At 46.1% G+C, this 24,888-nt stretch overlaps 1 protein-coding gene across 1 annotated transcript in view; it reads left to right on the forward strand.

Annotated features, from left to right (window-relative positions):
* Nucleotides 1-24,888, forward strand: part of AGL (amylo-alpha-1, 6-glucosidase, 4-alpha-glucanotransferase) — a 148,507-nt gene that overhangs the window by 19,330 nt on the left and 104,289 nt on the right. The gene's annotated exons all lie outside the window — the stretch shown is intronic.

The following is a 24,888-nucleotide window of genomic DNA, read 5'->3' on the forward strand; positions in this document are numbered from 1 at the left end:
CGGGGGCACAGAGAGCGAATCGGTCGGCGGTGCTGAAAAGCATAGAGATGACTGGTGACCAGATGGTCACCAGTCATCTCTATGACTGTCGGATGCATGACGTCACGCCCGGTACCCGGAAGTAAACAAAGCCGCAATCGTGGCTGTCGGCATGTGATCGGTGAATTTTTTTTCACTGATTTCATACTTGTAAGCCTGGAGGAGAGATGTGGGGTCTTATTGACCCCACATCTCTCCATAAAGAGGACCTGTCACACTGATTCCTATTACAAGGGATGTTTACATTCCTTGTAATAGGAATAAAAGTGATCAAAAAAAAAAAATGTAAAAAAAAGTGGAAAAATAAAAAGAATTAAGTAAAATAAAATAAAAAAATATGTTTTTCAAAACGCCCCTGTCACCGTTATCTCGCGCGCAGAAGCGAACACGCATGCAGGTCCCGCCCACATATGTAAACGCCGTTCAAACCCCACATGAGGTATCGTTGCGTGCGTTAGAGCGAGAGCAACAATTCTAGCACTAGACCTCCTCTGTAATTTGAAAATAGTAACCTGTAAAAAATGTTAAAGCGTCACCTATGGAGATTTTTAAGTACAGAAGTTTGGCGCCATTCCATGAGTGTGCGCAATTTTAAAGCGTGACATGTTAGGTATCTATTTACTCGGCGTAACATCATCTTTCACATTCTACAAAAAAAATGGGCTAACTTTACTGTTTTGTTATTTTTTAATTCATGAAACCGTTTTTTTTTTCCCAAAAAAAGGCATTTGAAAAATTATTGCGCAAATACCGTGCGAGAAAAAAAGTTGCAACAACCGCCATTTTATTCCCTAGGGTGTCTGCTAAAAAAAAATATATAATGTTTGGGGGTTCTGATTAATTTTCTAGCAAAAGAATTGTGATTTTTACATGAAAGAGAGAAGTGCCAAAATTGGCCCGGTGGTAAAGTGGTTAAGACCGGGTTCACACTTGTGCGACAAACGCTCCAACATTGGGAGCTCATGTCGCATGACTGTGAAAAAGGAATTTATCTCACTCTGGGATTGTTTTGATTGGTCAAAGAACAAGTCAGACTATCACAAAGTCGAATCAAAGTAGTATCCTGTTCATGAAAGTCGGATGGATTTAGGACCAATGTCGCAGAGTAAAGTAGGAAGAAAGTCGTACTGCTGTTGTGTAGTATAGTGTGAACCCAGCCTTACTGGCAAAGCTTAAAGGGGTTTTCCACCTTTTTTTTTAAGTTTATTAAAAGTCAGCCGCTACAAAAAGTGTAGCTGCTGGCTTTTAATAAACAGACACTTACCTGCTCCACGGCTCCAGCAACGCGCCGGCCGGGGCTCCGCTCCTCGCCCCCCCTCGCTGGCCGGCGTCTTCATTCTTAGTGTGGGCACCCGGCAGTGACAGCTTTCGGCTTCACGGCCGGGCACCCACTGCGCGAGCGGCATGCGCGAGCGGTGCGGCGCCGTCCGATTGGACAGGCGCTCGCCTACAGGGAGGGGCTGTGAAAAGGCGATTAAGCTAATCGCCTTTCCAGCCCCTCGGCGGAAGGAGGAAGTGGGACAGGAAGTCCCCTTCTCCTGAAGCCCCCACTCCCCCCCCAAAAAAATTACATGCCAAATGTGGCATGTAAGGGGGCGTGGAGTGGGTTAAGCGGAAGTTCCATTTTTAGGTGGAACTCCGCTTTAATTGAAGAAGCTGAAGAAGCTAGAAGCTGATTGGCTACCATGCACAGCTGCACCACAATCTGTGCACCAGTTTTGGTAAATCTCCCCTATTGCATCAAAGAGCACGATTTGGCGTAAAATCCTTCATGTTATGCGAATAGTCAAATGTCTACATTTGGGATTTAGTCCTATACACTGGAAAAGGAAATTCAATCCAAAATACAGCAACTATGGAATGGCAACATCTTCCGTTCTTTCGCTCATTGAGCCATTACTACGGTATATCAGGGCTATTGCGTAACAACCGACAACTTTTACACATCTCCTGAACTTTACGAGTTTCTTCTGCAAAACAAAACAGATGCCTAGGGCTAACCGGAGCGACATGCCGCCAATGTTTGACAATAAAGCCTCGTACACACGATCGGATTTTCTACGGACAACGCGTAGGACTTTTATCCGAAGGGAGCGTTTGCCGTGAACTTGTCTTGCATACAAACGGCAAAGAATTGTCTTCTAACAAGCACAAAACTATTTGTTGAGCTCTTTAGCGCCACCCTGTGGGCAACTTCTGCTAATGTTGTCTTATGGTTAGCAGGTTAGCATGCTTGTTTGTACTTTGGATTTTTTTCCGACATACTCCTGTACACATGATCGATAATCCGACAACACACAATTGTTGTTGGAAAATTTTAAAGCATGCCATCCATTTGTTGTTGGAAAATCCGACAACAATTGTCCGATGGAGCATACAAAATTTTTCTGACAAAAACCTGCCATCACACAATTCCCTGCCGGAAAATCCAATCGTGTGTACGGGCCATTAAAGGTGTTGTAAACGTTGAGAACGCACTCGATTTCGGCCCGGTATTCTCAGCTTTTTATTGGATAGATTGATAGCAGCACAGCCATTGCCTCGCGCTGCTGTCAATCAAATCCAATGACGCTGGGGGCGGGGCCAAGTCCGGCATTCATGTCTATGGACGCATATTCTGGACGCGGGAGTGCTCCCGCAAGCTAACCCCCTTGGGACAGTGCTTCCCAGGGGGGTTAGCTGATGCAGGGAGGAGCCAAGACAGCTGCCAAGGGACCCCAGAAGACAAGGATTAGGGCCACTCCGCAAAACGAGCTGCACTGTGGAGGCAAGTATAACATGTTTGTTATTTTCTATTTTTTTTTTTTAAACAAACCTTTGGGAACACTTTAACCACTTCAGCCCCGGACCATATTGCTGGTCAATGACCGGGCCACTTTTTGCGATTCGACACTGCGTCGCTTTAACTGACAATTGCGTGGTCGTGCAACGTGGCTCCCAAACAAAATTGGCGTCTTTTTTTCCCCACAAATAGGGCTTTCTTTTGGTGGTATTTGATCACCTCTGTGGTTTTTATTTTTTGCACACTGTGCAGGGACCGCCCTGTCTTTTCTCCGCTCTCCCCTATGGGGGATCGGATGAACACGGACCGTATGTCCGTGTTAATCCGCAGACGGAAGAAAAAATAGGATTTTCTTCCGTCCGCAAAATCGGATCTTTGCGGAGGCGGGTGATTATGGGTGTCAGCGGATGTTTATCTGCTGACACCCGCAATCACATAGGGACCCATGTATGTCCCTTTTTCATCCGCAAACGGATGGATGAAAATACATGTGAAAGGGGCCTAAGTGTATCTGAGTCAGCATTGGCCTGTGGTAGATTTATCAGGGGCTCTATATAATTGGGGTTATTGATTCAAGGCTTATGATTGTGCTCCAGGGATTTTTCCTCACTGTGGTGCATATGGAAATGTACATTGTGGGCCAGATTCAGAGAGATCGGCGCATCTTTAGATAGGCGTAGCGCATCTCATATGCGCTACGCCGACGTAACATTGAGAGGCAAGCTGAGTATTCACAAAGCACTTGCTCCCATATTTACGCCGGCGTAACGTAAATGGGCCGGCGTAAGCCCGCGTAATTCAAAGTAGCAAGGCAGTGGGCGTGTTGTATTATAATGAAGCGTGACCCCATGTAAATGCATGGCCGAACGGCGCATGCGTGCGCATGCTCAGAATCACGTCGAATTTACTCCCTAAGATACGCCGGGTCCATTCATGCGACGTGAACGTAACCTACGCCCAGCCCCATTCACGTACGACTTACGTAAACAACGTAAAATACGGCGGCTGTTCCGACGTCCATACCTTAACATGACTTACCCCTGCTTTATGAGGGGTAAACTTACGCTGGACGTACGCCTTACGTAAACGGCGTAGCTTACTGCGACGGGCGCAAGTACGTTTGAGAATCGGCATATCTAGCTCATTTACATATTCAACGCGTAAATCAACAGAAGCGCGCCTAGCGGCCAGCGTAAATATGCACCCAAGATACGACAGCGTAGGAGACTTACGTCGGTCGTATCTTGCCAACATTCAGGCGTATTTGCTTTCCTGAATAAGCGCATAGATACGGCGGCGCACATTTTGACTTATGACGGCGTATCTGGAGATACGTCGTCGTAAGTCCTTTCTGAATCCGGGCCAGAGTGTTTTGTGTTGCCTTTCAAAGGCCCCATAAACAGCATAACATGCTTTAGGGGTTTTCTGGCTTTCTTTTGTCCATGCATGAAGAAATGTATGATATTGCTGGCAATGAGAAGGAGCTGTTATGGGTGTGTATTGTATTCTGGAGTTCAAACATGCCTGTGCCAGTGCCAGCTTTTGTGTTGTTCTCTATACCACACACTGGTGTACTGAGCAGTGCAAAGTACATTTCCAAGTACAGACCAAAGGTTATAAGCCCGCCAGTTAAAGGAGAAGTACAGCCAAACAAGCTTTTCCTAAAAAAAAAACTGTTTTCAGCAGACAGCGGGCTGAAACCCGCTGTCAGCTGACATCACAGAGCCGGTCCAGGCTGGGGAAAGACCACGACAATATGGTTGGGATCTGCCCACTGAGAGCCTGAGCTGGTCACTTCCTCCCCCTCCACAGCCCAGCGCTAACACTCACTAGCTCTCTGCTCGGGGAGCCCTGAGCGATCGCAGTGTTTGGTTGCTCCGTTCTCAGTCTTGGAGCCAGCGGGGGACCTAGGTAAGCCAGCTGCATCCACCTAGGTAAGTATGATTCTGCAAAAAAACAACACACTTCTCTTTTAAGTTCCTCTTGTATTAAAGAGGATATGTGAACATACTTTATGTTCTTTTTTATAATCAGTTATGTACATTGCGGCATGTATACATCTGTGGCTTCTTATGAAACACTCTGGAAGTATGCCTGTGTGTTTATATGTTTATTTAAAGATGTACTCCAGATGGATATAAAAGACACAAATTAAAGCGGAGTTCCACCTAAAAATGGAACTTCCGCTTAACCCACTCCTCGCCCCCTTACATGCCACATTTGGCATGTAATTTTTTTGGGGGGGGGAGTGGGGGCTTCAGGAGAAGGGGACTTCCTGTCCCACTTCCTCCTTCCGCCGAGGGGCTGGAAAGGCGATTAGCTTAATCGCCTTCTTGCAACCCCTCCCTGTAAGCGAGCGCCTGTCCAATTGGACGGCGCGCTCACGCATGCGCAGTGCCGCTCGCGCATGCGCAGTGGGTGCCCGGCTGTGAAGCCGAAAGCTGTCACTGCTGGGTGCCCACACTAGGAATGAAGACGCCGGCCGGCGAGGGGGGGCGAGGAGCGTAGCCCCGGCCGGCGCGTCGCTGGAACCGTGGAGCAGGTAAGTGTCTGTTTATTAAAAGCCAGCAGCTACACTTTTTGTAGCTGCTGACTTTTAATAAACTTAAAAAAAGGCTGGAACTCCCCTTTAAAGGATAAGTTCAGCTTGTGAAGTTTATTACACCCATATTTAGGGTGTATTGTATTACATGCTCCATCACCTTTCCCTACATTCCCATGATCCCCCCCTCCAGTGACAGTGGGTCAGAGATCCTCTCCCCACATCCTCTGTCATATTTAAAAAACAGTAATCTGCCTGAACAGCCGTGTCACTCATTCACAGGAATCTGTGACTGAATGAACTACAAGTATCATCTTCCACCACAGCAGACCGCTTGTAGTTCTCAATGAACTGCGTAGGTGGTGGGCGCTCTCGTAGTTCATTGAAACTCCCTACAGCTGCCGGAGCCTGACATTGCACCCACAATCCACTGGTCGCAGGAGCAATGCTTTGAAGGCTCCTGAGAAAAAAAAATTATAAATTCACATTTGTTTTACCTGCAAAAACCTATGCATTTATTTTTATCTTTTCAAAAGGTGAACTTATCTTTTAACCACATTCTGACCGCCCTATAGCGGTTTTACTGCTACAGCTGTGCACCGGATCATGTGTGTATATATATATATATTTACGTGATCTAGCACTTCTGCATGTAGGGGGCGTGCGCCGCTTCTGCTGTGATAATTCACAGCAGAAACCTTTTCTACGGGTGTTGGACACTCATCGCTCGCCGGACAGAGACTCAAAACTCAGCTCTGTCTATGTAAACAAGGCAGTTCCGTTCTGACAGGGAGGAAAGTAAGGATTATGTGTTCGCCTGATTCACACCTCTACATTTTTAGTGCCTTTTCTATTTTGCAGATTTGCACGACAGAACATGTTCCATAGGAAACCATGTAAAATGGTGCAAATAGTGCAAATCTGCGAAATGCAAAAAGTACTAAAAATGCAGAGGTGTGAATCAGGCCTTCCTGCAAAGCAGAAACTAAAATCCGTCTCTTTCCCTAGTAAAAGACAAACACTGGCAAGGCACACAGTTAACCTTTTGATTGCCCTAAATGTTTAACCCCTTCTCAGCCAATGTCATTAGTACAGTGACAGTGCTTATTTTTTAGCAATGATGACTGTATTATTGTCACTGATTCCTTGCAGATTTGCACTATAGTCCCTTTAACCACTTAAGAACCCCTTCACGCCGATTTACGTCGGCAGAAGGGCACGGCTGGGCACAGGCACGTACCTGTACATTGTCTTTAAGAGCCCAACCATGGGGTCGCGACCCGGTCCGAAGCTCCGTGACCGCGCCCGTGGGACCCGATCGCCGCCAGTGTCCTGCGATCAGTCACAGGAGCTGAAGAACGGGGAGAGGTGTGTTTAAACACACCTTCCCCGTTCTTCTGTGTGGCAGTGACACTGATCGTCTGTTCCCTGATATAGCCACGCCCCCCTACAGTGAGAATCACTTCCTTAGGGCACACTTAACCCCTTAGCGCCCCCTAGTGGTTAACCCCATTCACTGCCTGTGTCATTTTCACAGTAATCAGCGCATTTTTCGCTGGGAAAATGACAATGGTCCCAAAAATGTGTCAAAAGTGTCCGATGTATCCGCAATAATGTCGCAGTCACGAAAAAAATCACTGATCGCCACCATTACTAGTAAAAAAAAAAAAAAATAATAAAAATGCCATAAAACTATCCCCTATTTTGTAAACGCTATAAATTTTGCGCAAACCAATCGATAAACGCTTATTGTGATTTTTTTCTCCCCAAAAATAGGTAGAAGAATACGTATCGGCCTAAACTGATGAAAAAATATGTTTTTTTATATCTTTTTTGGGGATATTTATTATAGCAAAAAGTAAAAAATATTGCATTTTTTTCTAAATTGTCGCTCTATTTTTGTTTATAGTGCAAACAATAAAAACCGCAGAGGCGATCAAATACCACCAAAAGAAAGCTCTATTTGTGGGAAAAAAAGGACGCCAATTTTGTTTGGGAGCCACGTCACACGACAGCGCAATTGTCAGTTAAAGCGGCGCAGTGCCGAATTGCAAAAAGGGGCAAGGTCCTTAACCTGCATAATGGTCCGGGTCTTAAGTGGTTAACATGGTTTCCTATGGAACACGTTCTGTAGTGCAAATCTGCAAAATGCAAAAAGCACTAAAACTGCATAGATGTGAATCCAGCCTTAGTGTCTGATTGTCTGCAATATTGCAGTCCCACTATTAGTCGCTGATCGCTGCCATTACTAGTATAAAAATAAAGCAATAAATAAAAATTCCAGTATATATATATTTTTTATCTATATATATATATATATATAAAAATGTATATATATATATAGCTCTCTCTCTCTCTCTCTATATATATATATATACATACCATAGTTTGTAGATGCTATAATGTTTGTGTCAATCATTCAATAGAATTTTGGGATTTTTTTACCAAAGCAGAAAGTAAAAAATATTGTTTTTTTTTCAAAATCATTATTATTTTTTTGTTTATAGTGCAAAAAATAAAAAACGCAGTGGAGATCAAATACCACCAAAAGAAAGTTATATTTATGGGGAAAAAAATTACTAAATGTTATTCATGTACAGCATTGCACGACTGCCCAACTATTAAAGTACCGCAGTGCCGTATCAAATAAAAGTGGCCTGGTCATGTAGAGGGGGAGGGGGTAAATCTTCCAGAGGTCAAGTGGTTAATACAGCTCAACATTCATGAATTTACCATTTAAATTTTTTTTTTTCAAATGAAGATAGTGTATGCACTTGAATTTGATTTGGTATCATCCTCTTGTAATCACCTGTACAGCAGAGCTAAGACTGGAGGAGAAAGAAGCAGCACAAGGAGACAATCAGTTGTGCTGTGGTACTCATGTGTGTTTAACACGCACTGCTCTTCTTCATCAGTGGAGAGATCAGAGTGACAGACATGAGCTCATCAGTCTCCTGCTTCTCCATTCACTGTCTAGTCACAGGCTGGTGGAGTCACAAGGCCTGCAAACGTAACTTAATTGCAGCACACAAAATGAATGTCTGGTCAGGAAGAGGATAAATCCTTCCAGGGCTAAAGTGGTTAAAAAAAGTAAAAAAACTAAAACTAAAAATAATATTAAAAATAATTTAAACGTGCCCACATATGCACAAGTGCAAACACGCACTTAGGGCACACAGGGCCGCCATCAGGGGGGTACAGGCAGTATACCTGTAAGGGGCCCGGGTGGCAACCCCCTTTAAAAAAAAAAATTTTTTTTTTCTTTAATATATTTTTATTTTAATCTTTATAAAGGACCAATTTTTTTTTTTTTTAGAGGTCCCCAGGAGCCCGGAGGCCCCCAGGGCCCCAGGTGGCAACCCCCCATTTTTTTTTTAAATAAAAAAATATATATATTTTTAATATATTTTTATTTATTTTTTTTATTAAAGGGACAATTTTTTCTTTTTTTTTTTTAGGGGTCCAGAGGTCCCCAGATATATTTTTATATATTTTGTATTTCTTTTTATTAAAGAGCCCAGAGGTCCCCAGGGCCCCGGATGGCTACCCCTCTTTATGTCTTCTTTTTTTGTAAAGGGCCCCCCCCGCTTCTCAATTCGTGGCAGCCCCCCCCCCCCCCCGCTTCTCAATTTCAGGCAGCAGCACCCCCCCGGTTCTCTGCTCCAGGGGGCCCATGCCTGAAGCTGTGTAAGGGGCCACATAATTCCTGATGGCGGCCGTGAGGGCACACACATGTATGAAGACAGCAATTGCACCACACATGTGAGGTATTGCTGGGAACATCAGAGTGAGAGCAATAATTCTAAGGGCTTCATTCATAATTCATGATAACCTGTAAAGGCTTTTAAAGCATCACCTATAAAACATTGTAGGTACCATAGTCATGGGCAACGCTGTATCCTGACCTAGGCCAACAAGGTCCAGGCCTAGGGCAGCACTTTGCAGGGGGGCAGCACGGAAAGAGTCCCTGTCGGCTTGTTGCTACACTGTGATGCCCTGTACACACGATCGGTTCATCTGATGAAAGCGGACCGATGGACCGCTTTCATCGGACGAACCGATCGTGTGTGCGCCCCATCGTTTTTTTATCCATCGGTGAAAAAAAATAGAACCTGTTTTAAATGTTTCTTATGGTTAAAAAAACTATAGAAAAAAACGATCGTCTGTGTGGAAATCCATCGGTCAAAAATCCACGCTTGCTCAGAATCAAGTCATCGCATGCTCGGAAGCATTGAACTTAATTTTTCTCAGCACGTCGTAGTGTTTTATGTCACCGCGTTGGACAAGGTCAGATTTTTAACCAATGGTGTGTAGGCAAGACTGATGAAAGTCAGCTTCATCGGATATCAGATGAAAAAATCCATCGGATTAGATTCCATCAGATATCCGATCGTGTGTACAGGGCATTCATGTAACGCAAGCTGCTTCTAATTTTGACTGTCCTATCAGCATGGACCACAAACCTTCCTCACTGTGCTATATGTTTTCTGCTGCACCATTGGCATTGTTATATCTTCTTGGTCCTCTCCATAAAGTTATCAGAAATTTGGGCTTAAAGTAGAACAACACTTTATTTTTATTTTTTTGGATTGAGTAAGGGAGGGTTTTAACCCCTGTCGGTTTATTTTTTACCATCCCTGTCCCATTGCAGAGATTTCCCCTCACTTCCTGCCCCATAGCCAAACAGGAAGTGAGAGGAAATCGATGGTGGGTCTTAAACAGAAAGGGGTGTGGCCTTGACAAGAAGGGGTGGGTCATATGTAAATTAGCACGTGCAAGTTTAATCTGGCCTAGGGCAGCACAAAATTTCAAGTCTTGACATGTTTGGTATCTATTTACTCGACGCAACACCATCTTTTATATTTTACAAAAAAAATGGGTGTTATGTTGAGTTTGTGTGCACGGAAATACATTTTTGTGTATTTTTTAGTGTATTTTTTGTTCCCAGAAATTGTGATAAGTGGCTGCACAAATATGGTGTGACAAAAATTCCAACAGCTGCCATTTTATTCTCCAGGGCCTCTGCTTTCAGAAAAAAAAAATATTGTTTAGGGATTTTAGGTAATTTTTAAGTAATATAGCAAGTAGTGTTTAGTACAATTGTTTTTTAATAACAAAGAAGGTTCCTCTCATTACTGTAATACTACTTTGAAGAAATTATGAAAGTGTGAACCAAAATGGCATAAAACGTCTAAATTGCTAAATTTGAATGGCCCAGGTCGAAGGCGCAATGACCTTGACAAGGACCATAGATATGTCATTCTATACATAATACATTGTATATTGATTTACACGCTCATGCCAAGAACCTGTGTTGTCTCATCAATTGCATGCAGAAACTCATTTCCTCTAGCACAAGTATTCCTGGGTATATTATATATTATTATTTCAGATTTATTGTGTCTACATTGTTTTGCTTCTAGGTTTTATTGTCAAAGCTTTAAGGGTTTGTAAAGGATTTTTTTTATTTTATCTTAATAGCTTCCTTTACCTTAATGCAGTGCTGTTTTCATGTCATTCATTGTTCGTTTTTGCTCTCAAGTTGCTGTAATTCTTCTCCACACTTCCTGGTTGTCTGTTTCCTGATAACCACAGTACTGAGAGCTTTCTCTCTGTGGTCACTAATCAAGGAGGTGTGATTACTGTGGGCCAGATCCACAGACGAAGTACGCCGGCGTATCTACTGATACGCCGGCGTACTTTCAAATTTCCCGCGTCGTATCTTAAGTTTGAATCCTCAAACCAAGATACGACGGCATTTGGGTAAGATCGGACAGGCGTACGGCTTCGTACGCCTTCGGATCTTAGATGCAATACTTCGGCGCCCGCTGGGTGGAGTTTGCGTCGTTTTCCGCGTCAGATATACAAATTAGCGATTTACGACGATCCACAAACGTACGAGCGGCCGTCGCATTTTCGAACGTCGTCTGTAGTCGGCTTTTTCCGGCGTATAGTTAAAGCTGGTATTTTGCGGCGTATAGATAGACTTGCCATGTTAAGTATAGTTGTCGTTCCCGCGTCTAAATTTGATTATTTTTTTTTTGCGTAAGTCGTCCGTGAATAGAGATGGACGTAACTCACGTCTAAGTTAAAAAAATTACGTTGTTGCGACGTCATTTCGCGCAAAGCACGGCGGGAAATTTCTGGACGACGCATGCGCAGTTCAATCGGCGCGGGGACGCGCTTCATTTAAATGAAACCCGCCCCCAACCCGCCCAATTTGAAATCCGCCGCCAGAAATACACTACGCCGCCGTAACTTACGGCGCGAACTCGCTGAGGATTCGAATATACGCCAGGTAAGGTACGGCGGCGTAGTGTATCTCTGATACGCTGCACCGATCCAAATGTATGTGGATCTGGCCCTGTGTGTCTAAAACCCCACAGCACCAATCAGTTTCATTTTCCAAACCATCACTGCCCTGTATTGGCTCTGTGGCTCTGTACATCACAGAAGCAGGAAACAACAGCAAAAACGAAACTAGAAACTGCAGGTACATTATATGATTGATTTTTATCTATTTTTAAAAGGAATCAGTTAACTATTATGTCTCTATACCCTGTAAACAGTCATTTCAGCAAAAAAAAAATGTTTTCCTTTACAACTCCTTTAATTGAAAAAGCTATTGGTTACTTTACAGAGCTGCACCAGTTTCTGAGTGCTCCAGTTTTAGTAAATTCCCCAGATTGTGTTCTTGCATAGTAGATTTTAGTGCAGCAAAATGTGTAAAAATCATGAAAATCTTGCAGAATAGTAGGTGCAACTTTCTGGATGCCAAGACTGTCATGATTTCTTCTACCCAGCACCAAGTCAATATGTACAACAAAAAAAATGTAAATGTAATTGGTGTTGGTGAACTCTATGGCAGAGATAATGTGTTGTATTAACCACTTGCCGACCGCCGCACGCCTATTTACGTCAGCAGAATGGCACGGTCAGGCAGATAGGCGTACAGGTACGTCCATTTGAATCTGCCGCCCAGCGGGTGCACGCGCGTGCGCCACAAGTGCGGCCGTGGGTCCCGGGAACTCGATGTTCCCGGGAGTCCCGTGATTGCGGTCGGCAAGAGCAGAACAGGGGAATGCCTTTGTAAACAAGGCATTCCCCTATTCTGCTTAGTGATACTGTCACTAATGACCGTTCCCCGTGTTCTGGAACGGTCATCAGCGACATGTCACGTGTAGCCACGCCCCCCAACAGTAAGAATCACTTCCTAGGGAACACTTAACCCCTGCAGCGCGCCTAGTGGTTAACCCCTTCCCTGCCAGTGTCATTTTTACAGTAATCAGTGCATTTTTATAGCAATGATCGTTGTAAAAATGACAATGGTCCCAAAATGGTGTCAAAAGTGTCCGATGTGTCTCCGCTATAATGTCACAGTCACGATAAAAAAATCGCTGATCGCCGCCATATTTAAAAAAATATTAATAAAAATAAAATAAAATATTTTGTAGAAGCTATAACTTTTGCGCAAACCAATCAATAAATGCTTTGCGATTTTCTTTTTTTTTTTTTACCAAAAATATGTAGAAGAATACATATCGGCCTAAACTGTAGAATTTTTTTTATATATATATATATTTTTTGAGGATATTTATTATAGCAAAAAGTAAAAAAAGTAAAAAATATTGATTTTTTTTTCAAAATTTACGCTCTTTTTTTTCTTAGCACAAAAAAATTTAATCGCAGAGGTGACCAAATACCACCAAAAGAAAGCTCTATTTGTGGGGAAAAAAGGACGCCAATTTTGTTTGGGAGCCACGTCGCACGACCGCGCAATTGTCAGTTAAAGCGACGCAGTGCCGAATCGCAAAAAGGGGCAAGGTCCTTTAGCTGCATAAGTGGTTAAAGCGGTGGTTCCCCCTAAAACAAATTTCTAACAATACATTCGTAAGACCCGTTACACTGCGGGTAGGCTGGCTTTTGTTTTTGTTTTTTAGTACATACCTCGATCTCCCCGTTTCGTCCCTTGGCGGTGGGCGTTCCTAGTTGATTGACGTTTCTCCGACGGGCGCATACTGCGCGTCACGACTTTCCGACAGAAGCCGAACGTCATTGCGCAGGCGCCGTATAGAGTCGGCTCTATACGGCGCCTGCGCAGCGACGTTCGGCTTCTTTCGGAAAGTCGTGACGTCACGTATGTGCCCGTCGGAGAAACGTCAATCAACTAGGAACGCCCACCGCCAAGGGACGAAACTGCGATATAGAGGTATGTACTAAAAAACAAAAACAAAAGCCAGCCTACCCGCAGTGTAACGGGTCTTACGAATGTATTGTTAGAAATTTGTTTTAGGGGGAACCACCGCTTTAAAGACTGTTTGTTCCAAAATCGGATGTTACAAGAAAACACATTTTTTAACTACTTTTATATGACAATCATCAGGCCATCAAATGTACTGTGAATTTTTATATACATTTTTATTTGAAAATCTATTAGTGTTTAGCCAGATTTAGGAAATTGTTTTCCCAGAAGTACATAAATCACAGGTAGCATCTATTTGCGTCCTGCTGATGTGATTTCATCTGGCTTCCTCAGAAAAGCGCGGTGTAAAAATGATATACAGCGTTTCATGTATAGAGCGACATAGCGACAGCTCACTGTCAAGGTCATTTTGCCTTTAAATTGAGGTCGGGGAGACAGCACTGTGCAGGAAGCATATATATATAATTGATAACTCCAGCATGTACATACCTGGCCCTGAGCACTCATCTACCTTTATACACTAGAGCTAGTTCTAATTACCAGGAATTTGGGGTTCGAATTCTAAACAATTTTTCTTCTAGAAAATCTGAAATTTAGTGCAGTTTGCGATCTGATCTTCCCACCACTGATTTAACCCTTTCATGACTAAGCCTATTTCTGACATTTGGGGCCAGATTCAGATAGAATTGCCTATCTTTAGGCGGGCGTAGCGCATCTCAGATACACTACGCCGCCGTAACTTAGTGAGGCAGGTACCGTATTCACAACGAACTTGCGTCCTAAGTTACGGCGGCGTAGTGTAAATGGGCCGGCGTAAGCCCGCCTAATTCAAATTATCCAGGCAGTGGGCGTGTTGTATTATAATGAGCCTTGACCCCACGTAATTGACGCTCCTAACGAACGGCGCATGCGCCGTCCGTGAACGTATCCCAGTGCGCATGCTCGAAATCACATTGCAAATAGTCAATGTTTTCGACGTGAACGTAACTTACGCACAGCCCTATTCGCGTACGACTTACGCAACCGATGGAAAAATCGACGCTGTCCCGACGTGCATACTTAACATTGGCTACGCCTCATATAGCAGGGGTAACTTTACGCCGAAAAAAGCCTTACGTAAACGACGTAAATCAATGTGCCAGGCGGACGGACGTTTCTGAATTGGCGTATCTAGCTCATTTGCATATTCTACGCGTAAATCTACGGAAGCGCCCCTAGCGGCCAGCGTAAATATGCACCCTAAGATACGACGGCGTAGGAGACTTACGCCGCTCGTATCTAGGCCAAATCTATGTCTAACTGATTTTATGAATCAGGCGCATTGATACGACCGCGCTCATTCGGACATACGACGGCGTATCTGGAGATACGCCGTCGTATGTCCTTTATGAACCTAGCCCTCGGTGTTTACAAGTTAAAATCCTTATATTTTGCTACAAAATTACTCAGAACCCCCAAACATTATCTATATTTTTTTTAGCAGAGAATCTAGAGAATAAAATGGCGATTGTTGCAATATTTTATGTCACACAGTATATGTGCAGCGGTGTTTTAAACGCAACTTTTTTGGAGAAAAAGACACTTTCATGAATTAAAAAAAAAATGAAACGGTATAATGTAAAAGATGATGTTACACTGAGTAAATAGATACCAAACATGTCACGCTTTAAAATTGCACGCACTCGTGGAATGGCGACAAATTATGGTACCTAAAAATCTCCATAGGCGAACCTTTCATTTTTTTTTTTTTTACGGTTACCAGATTAGAGTTATAGAGGAGGTCTAGTGCTAGAATTATTGCTCTCACTCTGAGGATCGCGGCGATACCTCACATGTGTGATTTTAACACCGTTTACATATGCGGGCGCGACTTCCGTATGCGTTTTGTTTGCTGCATGAGCTCGCAGGGATGGGGGCACTTTAAAAATTTAAAATTTTTCTCATTTATTTTTAGATTTTTACATTGAGTTTTAAAAATAAAATAAAATTTTGATCACTTTTTTTGGCAATGTAAATATCCAATCCCTCCTTTGCACTTCAAATTCAAATATTCAGTTCGCCGAAAACTGCGATTCTGAATACTGTATATTTTTTTAAATCTGGTGCCATTGGCAACTGAGTAAACCGGAAGTGACGTTGCTTGTATAAAAACAACAAAATTTGATATAAATAAAATATTCCAAAAACACTCTGAAAACACATGCAAAAGCACATGCATAAAACTCACAGTTTTTGGTGTAATTAAGCCCTTACAGTTGGATATATATATATATATATATATATATATATATATATATATATATATATTTCTCTATCGTCCATGGACGGACACAGCAAATGGTTTATGTTCCCTGTTTACAGGAGCAGACTAGGCAGAAACATGTTAGACAATTAAATACATGTTACTTTAACAGAGTTGAACAGCCCCGTCCAGGGGGCGGTCCCTCCAGACATAACCCTCCTCCCTGCAGTATGTAGCCTCAGTTTTGTTCTGCCTAGCAAAGGAGAAGGACGTATGGCTCCCTTTGGGCCCAGCGCTCTGAGGAAAAAAATGTATTTTATTTTATTTTTTCTTGAAAGAATCTTCTATCAACTGTCGGCTGAGAGACAGGCTGGATATATAGATCCTTGTAGTCTCTCAGTCCGGCCAGTGAGCATGAGCACACCTTTGCAAGGAGGCTGGGTCTGCCACGACATACCCCATGACTCCTGGGGTGGCCGGTGAGCTTTGCTCCGAGGTCCACACATGGCTGGGCTGTGGTGTTGTCTAACTCACAGTGGACTGGGCCGACAGCTACCTCCATTGCGGTTGTAGGCCTGTCAGGAATGCGTCAGTAAGTCCTCGCTTGGACAGGTAAGTACAGTCCCTCCAGCTTCGGTGGGTTGGTACGGCTGGACATTCCTGGGGTTTGGGGGTCCTCCTATCCTCCCTTCCCTGCTCCTTTTCCCTCTGCTGCATTACATTACTGAGGTGGGGCACCTTACTGAGGGGACTGCGGTGTGTTTCTTTTGACTGCTGGGGTCTTTTTAAAAGAGGAGTTTGGACACTGTTTAGCCTCTTTGGGCTTTCACTGTTCAAAATGCTGCGTTTTGCCGAAGCGCTGTCGCCATTTCTTGGGTGATTTTCAGTTACTATTGAAAATCCCATTGGCGGCCATTTTGTTGTAGCCGCGCTATGGCGCTGGTTACTATTGCGGTCGGCCATCTTGTGCTGGTCCCTATGGCACGCAGCACAGGTCTCCTCACAGTTTACCTCATGGTTTTTCCTCCTCTTACACACGCTGTGTACTGAGGACGGGCAGCGGCGCTGTGCAGTCTTTTCCTGTGATGGTGAGTCTCTGGGACCCCCCGTTCAGCGCAGCAAGAGGGTGGGTTTTCAGTCTAGCCTGAATAGGGCCCTGGGGGCTTTTGAAATGGAGTCTCTTCCCCAATCATGCCTGAAGTGGCAGCGGGTGCTCCTGCACCTGGGATTCCCACAGACACTTTGTCAGAAGTCCTGGAATCCTTATTGCCAGAGTGGGAGCGGAGTGTGGATGTGAGGGGGGTACAAGGCGCCTCCTCCCCCCGCTATCCCCTGGGGAATGATCTATATCAGACCAGGACCTGGTTGCGGCTCAGGCCCCCCGTTTCTGTTTTATATGGAGACGTGGACGGTGGTGTGGTGGTTCACTCCCTCACCTGACAGCAAGAGAGTCACGGGTTTAAATCTGGAGTCCAACACAAACTGCCTGGAGATTACATGCTCTCTCCTTATGTCTGCGTGGGTTTTCTCTGGTTAATCTGGTTTCCTCCCACACTCCTTTGACATGTGTGTAGAGCACTTGTCAGTGCGCTGTATGGTGTGTGTGTGGTATCTCGCGCCAATAAATTAAATTAAATTTATACTATAAACAGTGTAAAGCTGCTACCCAAAATTAATCGGATGATTATACAGTGAGAGAATATTGGAAATGGGTGCGCTAATTAATAGTAGTGATACATACTTGAAATCAATCAATATACAAATATATAATACTACAACACCTTATGGGCCAGATCCTCAAAAGAGATACTCCGACTTAACTGCTGTTCAGTCTGTGTGTAACTTTGGAAACGATCCTCAAAAGGCTTTTTCCAAAGTTAGACAGAAGATCCGGCATGTGTAATTGAATTACACTGCCGAATTTTAGGATGCAGTACCGCATCCGCCGCTGGGGGCATTTCGAGTCGAAATGCCGTTGCTAGTATGCAAATTAGCACTTAAGGCGATCCACAAAGCTTTCTAGCTTCCTTTTTGCGCCGTAAGTGTTATTTTGCAAGTGTAAAATTAGGGCTCGTTCTACAAAGTGTAAACTAGTTACACCTTGTAAAAGCCCATTCCAGCGACGGCATTTGGTATGCTTTCCCGAGGGAGAACTCCACGGCAATTTGTAAAAAACAAAACCGGCATGGGTTCCCCCCCAGGAGCATACCAGGCCCTTAGGTCTGGTATGGGTTGTAAGGGGACCCCCCCTACGCCGAAAAATTGACGTAGGGGGTCCCCCTACAATCCATACCAGACCCGTATCCAAAGCACGCTACCCGGCCGGCCAGGAAGGGAGTGGGGACGAGCGAGCGCCCCCCCCCTCCTGAGCCGTGCCAGGCCGCGTGCCCTCAACATGGGGGGGTTGGGTGCTCTGGGGCAGGGGGGCGCACTGCGGGCCCCCCCACCCCAGAGCACCCTGTCCCCATGTTGATGAGGACAGGACCTCTTCCCGACAACCCTTGCCATTGGTTGTCGGGGTCTGCGGGCGGAGGCTTATCGGAATCTGGGAGTCCCCTTTAATAAGGGGGCCCCCAGATACCGGCCCCCCACCCTAAGTGAATGGATATGGGGTACATCGTACCCCTATCCATTCACCTGGAGGCAAAAAGTAAAAGTTAATAAACACACAACACAAGGCTTTTTAAAATATTTTATTATTCTGCTCCGGACGCCCCCCCTGTCTTCGTTATTAGCTCAATTACCAGGGGGGGCTTCTTCTTCCGCTCTCCGGGGGTCTTCTCCGCTCTCCGGGGGGGGTTTCTTCTCCGCTCTCCGGGGGGGGCTTCTCCGGACTCCGGGGGGCTTCTTCCATCTTCTCCCCTCTTCCGCTCTTGTCTCGGCGAACCCCGGTTCTTCTGCAGCTCTCCGGTGCCTTCTTCTTCAGCGCTGGCTGCCTGCTATGTTTGTGTGTTAGCTCGATTTCAAACAGGCAGCCAGCGCGGTCTTCTGTGGCGTCAGGGTCTTCTGGTCTTCTGTTCTTCCGATGTTGCCTCGTCGCCTCTTGTCGCTGCAATGATGGAAGCGCGCCTTGCATCCCATTTATATAGGCATCACCGTCCCATCATGCTCCGGTAGGTACCCACGTGGTGGGTGCACGTGGGTAGGCACCCACCACGTGGGTACCTGCCGGAGCATGATGGGACGGTGATGCCTATATAAATGGGATGCAAGGCGCGCTTCCATCATTGCAGCGACAAGAGGCGACGAGGCAACATCGGAAGAACAGAAGACCAGAAGACCCTGACGCCACAGAAGACCGCGCTGGCTGCCTGTTTGAAATCGAGCTAACACACAAACATAGCAGGCAGCCAGCGCTGAAGAAGAAGGCACCGGAGAGCTGCAGAAGAACCGGGGTTCGCCGAGACAAGAGCGGAAGAGGGGAGAAGATGGAAGAAGCCCCCCGGAGTCCGGAGAAGCCCCCCCCGGAGAGCGGAGAAGAAACCCCCCCCGGAGAGCGGAGAAGACCCCCGGAGAGCGGAAGAAGAAGCCCCCCCTGGTAATTGAGCTAATAACGAAGACAGGGGGGGCGTCCGGAGCAGAATAATAAAATATTTTAAAAAGCCTTGTGTTGTGTGTTTACTACATTTTACTTTTTGCCTCCAGGTGAATGGATAGGGGTACGATGTACCCCATATCCATTCACTTAGGGTGGGGGGCCGGTATCTGGGGGCCCCCTTATTAAAGGGGACTCCCAGATTCCGATAAGCCTCCGCCCGCAGACCCCGACAACCAATGGCAAGGGTTGTCGGGAAGAGGTCCTGTCCTCATCAACATGGGGACAGGGTGCTCTGGGGTGGGGGGGCCCGCAGTGCGCCCCCCTGCCCCAGAGCACCCAACCCCCCCATGTTGAGGGCACGCGGCCTGGCACGGCTCAGGAGGGGGGGGGGGGCGCTCGCTCGTCCCCACTCCCTTCCTGGCCGGCCGGGTAGCGTGCTTTGGATACGGGTCTGGTATGGATTGTAGGGGGACCCCCTACGTCAATTTTTCGGCGTGGGGGGGGTCTCCTTACAACCCATGCCAGACCTAAGGGCCTGGTATGCTCCTGGGGGGGGAACCCATGCCGGTTTTTTCTTTGAAAATTGGCATGGAGTTCTCCCTCAGGAATGCATGCCGCTGTCATTTTTTTTTTCCCCGACGCAACTTTAAGCCGTCGCGATCCTCAAAACTCGGCGTAACGTAACTTCGCGCATGCGCAGTACGGCCGGCGCGGGAGCGCGCCTCATTTAAATGGGACTCGCCCCATTTGAATAGGAACGCCTTGCGCCGGCGGAATTTTAGTTACACAGCCTGAAATTTCTAGATAAGTGCTTTGTGGATCAGGCACTTAGGTAGAAACTTTAAGGCAGTGTAACTTAAATTGGATTTTTTAAGTTACGTCAGGTTTTTGTGGATCTGGCCCTATATTACTAGAAGATCTAGTAAAAAAAAGTCCTAGAATCCTGAGCTGTGTTGCACTGGTGATTGCTCAGATTCCTGTGCCAAACAAATTAAATAGACTGTGATACTCAAAACAAGTCCTATTAGTGCATAATAGCATACGGACGAGAGTCTATTCCCAAATTAGTCCTCAATTTGTGAAGAAAGAGTTTTGCGTGCTGCTTGATCAAATAAAGTGATGTTTCCACCTTCACCATTAAGCTGTCACCCAAAGTGAATAAATTAGATGGCTTCTTACCAGATGGTAATGCCCCTTACTTTGGTACCAAAAAAGGGAACATTAAAGCTTATGACAGGATCACCTGTGAGGTCAATGCCGTCCTGGCAGTAATGGTTGCAGTAATCATTGAATGCCCGATAATTGCATGAAAAACAGAACGATGCCAAACATAGTGTAATTTGTTTTATTAAAGTAAAAAATATGCAGAGGGAGCCAAGTGGCCGCCTACCGTTTAGGGTGCCTCAAACCCGGCACTGGGGCTTACTCGCGTTGGAGCAGTTAAGATCCTGGATGCTGTATGCCGCGCATGTTGCCCGGGCGTGCGTTCCACCTCAGCAGTGATGAGAACCAGCGATACAGGAAGTGACGATATTGCGTGCGACACTAATTATTATGCACTAATAGGACTTGTTTTCAGTATCACAGTCTATTTAATTTGTTTGGCACAGGAATCTGAGCAATCACCAGTGCAACACAGCTCAGGATTCTAGGACTTTTTTTACTAGATCTTCTAGTAATATAAGGTGTTGTAGTATTATATATTTGTATATTGATTGGTTTCAAGTATGTATCACTACTATTAATTAGCGCACCCATTTCCAATATTCTCTCAGTGCGCTGTATGGAACTCCCTTGTGCAGTCTGTGCAGCGGAGGTTTCCTCTGAGGGCTCGGTCTTTTTTGTACAAATCAGACCGCTCTGTGAAAGCTTTGCCTTGTTTTTTCTTTGACTAGTTTATTTATAAGGAATGGACAATGCCGCAGAAGTCTTTTTAGTTCCTCAGCGCCTGGGCTTTTCGCCCTTTTGAGGGAAGTTCAAAAAAATAAGAAATAAATAAAAATATAATTCTCCTCAGGTTGTTGCTCTCCTTATAGAAGGGACCCCTGCCTTCAGGGACCTTATTGATAGGAGGTCCGAGGCGCTGACCTTCTCCATGTTTACCATGCTGGGGTATGCATTGTGACCTGTTGTGGCCGCAACCTTGGTGTCTCTGACACTCTCTGAATGGGCAAGGTTTTGCACAGACTGTGGAGGAGCACCAGCTCCCTCCCTAAATTATTAGACTGGCTGACCAGTTGTCTAGGGCCTTCTATATGTCTGTGATTCCACATGGGGCATCCTTGATGTCCAGAGCCTCTGTTTCGGCGGTGGATTTGCGCCGCCTGATTTGGCTGAATTGCTGGTCTGCTGACCTAGCATCTTAAAATGCCCTGGCTGATTTTTTGGTACCTTGTTCGATGACATTATCAAGGATGTCACTGGGGGTGAGAGCACTCTCCTCCCTCAGTCCACTAGGGGAAAGGAGCAACGCCGTGGGCCGGGTCCTTTAGTCCCCGCTCTGAAGCAGTATTTTTGTGTCAGTCATGGCCCGCGGGTTGACCCTCCTGGGCCGACTAAAGGCTCAACTGGGGGACTGAAATGTCCCTGGGTGCGTAAGCCAAACACGCCGTCACCCTATCCCACCAATGTATGTAGCCTCCCCCTGCCCATACCTTGGGTGGGGGCACGGCTTTGCAGATTCACAGCTCGGTGAACCTCCCTGCTCGCCGACCAGTGGGTCTGCGGGGTGGTCTCTTCGGAGTATTAGATAGGGTTCCTTCCTATCCACCGAACAGATTTTTTCCCTTGAGTCTTGCGGCTCATCGGTGTGCCCTGAGGCAGTGTGGCTCTTGTTAAGCTGCGGGGTAATTTACCTGTCCTGCAGGACTAGAGATTTAAGAGATTCTATCTGAATCTGTTATCGGTCCCAAAGATGGACGGGGTCCGTCCGATTTTGGGCTTCAAGGGCCTAAAATGCCTTTGTGAACGATGGATAGTTCAGCACGGAATCCATTCGTTCGGTGGTAGCTGCACTTCATCCGGAGTACTTTCTGGCATCCTTGGACATCAAGGACGCAATCAAGCATGTCCCATTTTGCGCAAGTCACAGAGATTCTGTGCTTCGCGAATGGGGAGGTCCACTGTAAGTTTGTGGCCCTTCCTTTTGATCTAGCGTCAGCACCAAGAGTTTTCACCAGGGTGCTCGGACTTATCCTAGCTTTGCTGGGACAGCGAGGCTTTGCCATCATGGGCTGCTTAGACGCCCTTTTTCTGAGAGCAGCTTCTGGCTCAGAATTAGTGGAGGATGTGTCTATAGCCATTGTGGACCCTCCGTAAATTCGGTGGGTGTTAAACATTTTGAAGTCGGTCCTGGTTCCGTTTGGAGTACCTAGGGTTGATCTGGACTCTGGAGAAATTGCAGACTCTTCAGTCCGCAGTGAGGGTGAGGGTACAGTGAGGGTGTTGGCTTCATGCAGTCGGTAATTTCTCAGTTTTTGCATGCCAGTCCTGGGCCTGTTGGTAGCCTCCTTCGAGGCGGTACCGTATGCCCAGTTCCACACTCGTGTTTTCTAGTGGGAGATACTGTCCAAGTGGTACAAATCTCTTTTGTCTCTGGATCATCAGATCTGGTGAGCCACCTACTCACTCAGTCTCTCTGAATTGGTGGCTGGGATCCCCGACTTCTCGGGCCGGGAAGTCCTTTCTTCCCGTTCAGTGGACTGTGATTACAACGGTCGCCAGCCTCATGGGTTGAGGGGGGCACCTGCCGGGTCCAGTCGGCCCAGGGTCACTGGACTCTAGTGGACTCCTGTCTACCGATCAATGTTCTAATACTTTGGGCGATCAGGCTATGCCTCTCCTCGTGGTCGAGGAGGTTGAAGGGTCGCCCGATCAGGATACAGCCGGACAACGCCACAGCCGTGGCTTCGGTCTACCATCAGGTATACTGGCAGGTGGACTACCGGAGTCGCCAGATCCTGGACCAGGGTGACTGGTCTCTGTACTTGGAGGTGTTTCAGCTCCCTTGCAGGAGGTGAGACTCACAGGACATGGATCTCCTGGCCGCTCGTCTCGACCACAAGGTGTCGGAGTTTGTGGCCAGGTCTAGTGATCCCTGTACGTACGCGTCAGACGCGTTGGTGGCCCTGTGGGGTCTGTATCCGCTACTTTATGTCTTTCCTCCATTGTAGTTGCTTCCTTTGGCTGCTCCACAGAGTGGAGGCCGAGGGGATCCCGATATTTCTAATCGGTCCAGATTGGCCTTGGCGTCCTTGATACACTAATCTCGGGCGCCTGGAGGTGGATGTACCCCGGTGGTTGCCAGGGCGGGAGGACCTTCTGTCTCAAGGTCCCATACTTCCTCCTGTGGTACAGTCACTGGCTTGCACGACATGGCTGTTGGAAGCCAGACTTTAAGAGACCAGGGTCTGTCCATCTCGGTCATCTCACCCATTCTGAAAACAAGTTAGTCTCCTTCCAGGAGGATTTACCATCGCACCTAGAAGACCTACTTCTCTTTGTGCGAAGAGATGGGGTGGCGTCCACAGACATACTCGGTGTCCAGGGTCCTGCTGTTTTTACAGCTTGGAATGGATCTAAAAATTGCCTTAACCACTTAAGGACCGCCTCCTGCACATATACGTCGTCAGAATGGCACGGCTGGGCACATCCACGTACAGGTACGTCCGAAGCACCAGGACCGCGGGACTCGCGGACCCGATCGCCGCTGGAGTCCCGCGATCGGTCCCCGGAGTTGAAGAACAGGGAGAGCCGTGTGTAAACACGGCTTCCCCGTTCTTCACTGTGGCGGCAGCATCGATCGTGTCATCCCTTTTATAGGGGGGACACAATCGATGACGTCACACCTACAGCCACACCCCCCTACAGTTGTAAACACACTTCAGGGAACATATAACCCCATCAGCGCCCCCTGTGGTTAACTCCCAAACTGCAACTGTCATTTTCACAATAAACAATGCATTTTAAATGCATTTTTTGCTGTGAAAATGACAATGGTCCCAAAAATGTGTCAAAATTGTCCGAAGTGTCCGCCATAATGTCGCAGTCACGATAAAAATCACTGACCGCCGCCATTACTAGTAAAAAAAAAAAAGCTGTTACAAGTTCTACTTTATGTAGTAGTGGATGTGTATGGATTATTTTTGGAGAATACGGTTATTGTCACTTTAAATATTTCTGTCTATTCCACAATACATTTTAGCTGATGTGAGTGTTGTCCATTGTACAGGTTTAGGTGTCTGGGGATGAGAGTGATGTGAGTGTTGTCCATTGTACAGTTTTAGGTGTCTGGGGATGAGAGTGATGTGAGTGTTGTCCATTGTACAGTTTTAGGTGTCTGGGGATGAGAGAGTGATGTGAGTGTTGTCCATTGTACAGGTTTGGGTGTCTGGGAAGAGAGTGATGTGAGTGTTGTCCATTGTACAGGTTTGGGTGTCTGGGAAGAGAGTGATGTGAGTGTTGTCCATTGTACAGGTTTGGGTGTCTGGGGAAGAGAGTGATGTGAGTGTTGTCCATGTTTTGGTGTCTGGGGAAGAGAGTG

The sequence above is a fragment of the Rana temporaria genome, chromosome 7 (genome assembly GCF_905171775.1).
Source record: "Rana temporaria chromosome 7, aRanTem1.1, whole genome shotgun sequence".
Lineage (NCBI taxonomy): Eukaryota > Metazoa > Chordata > Amphibia > Anura > Ranidae > Rana > Rana temporaria.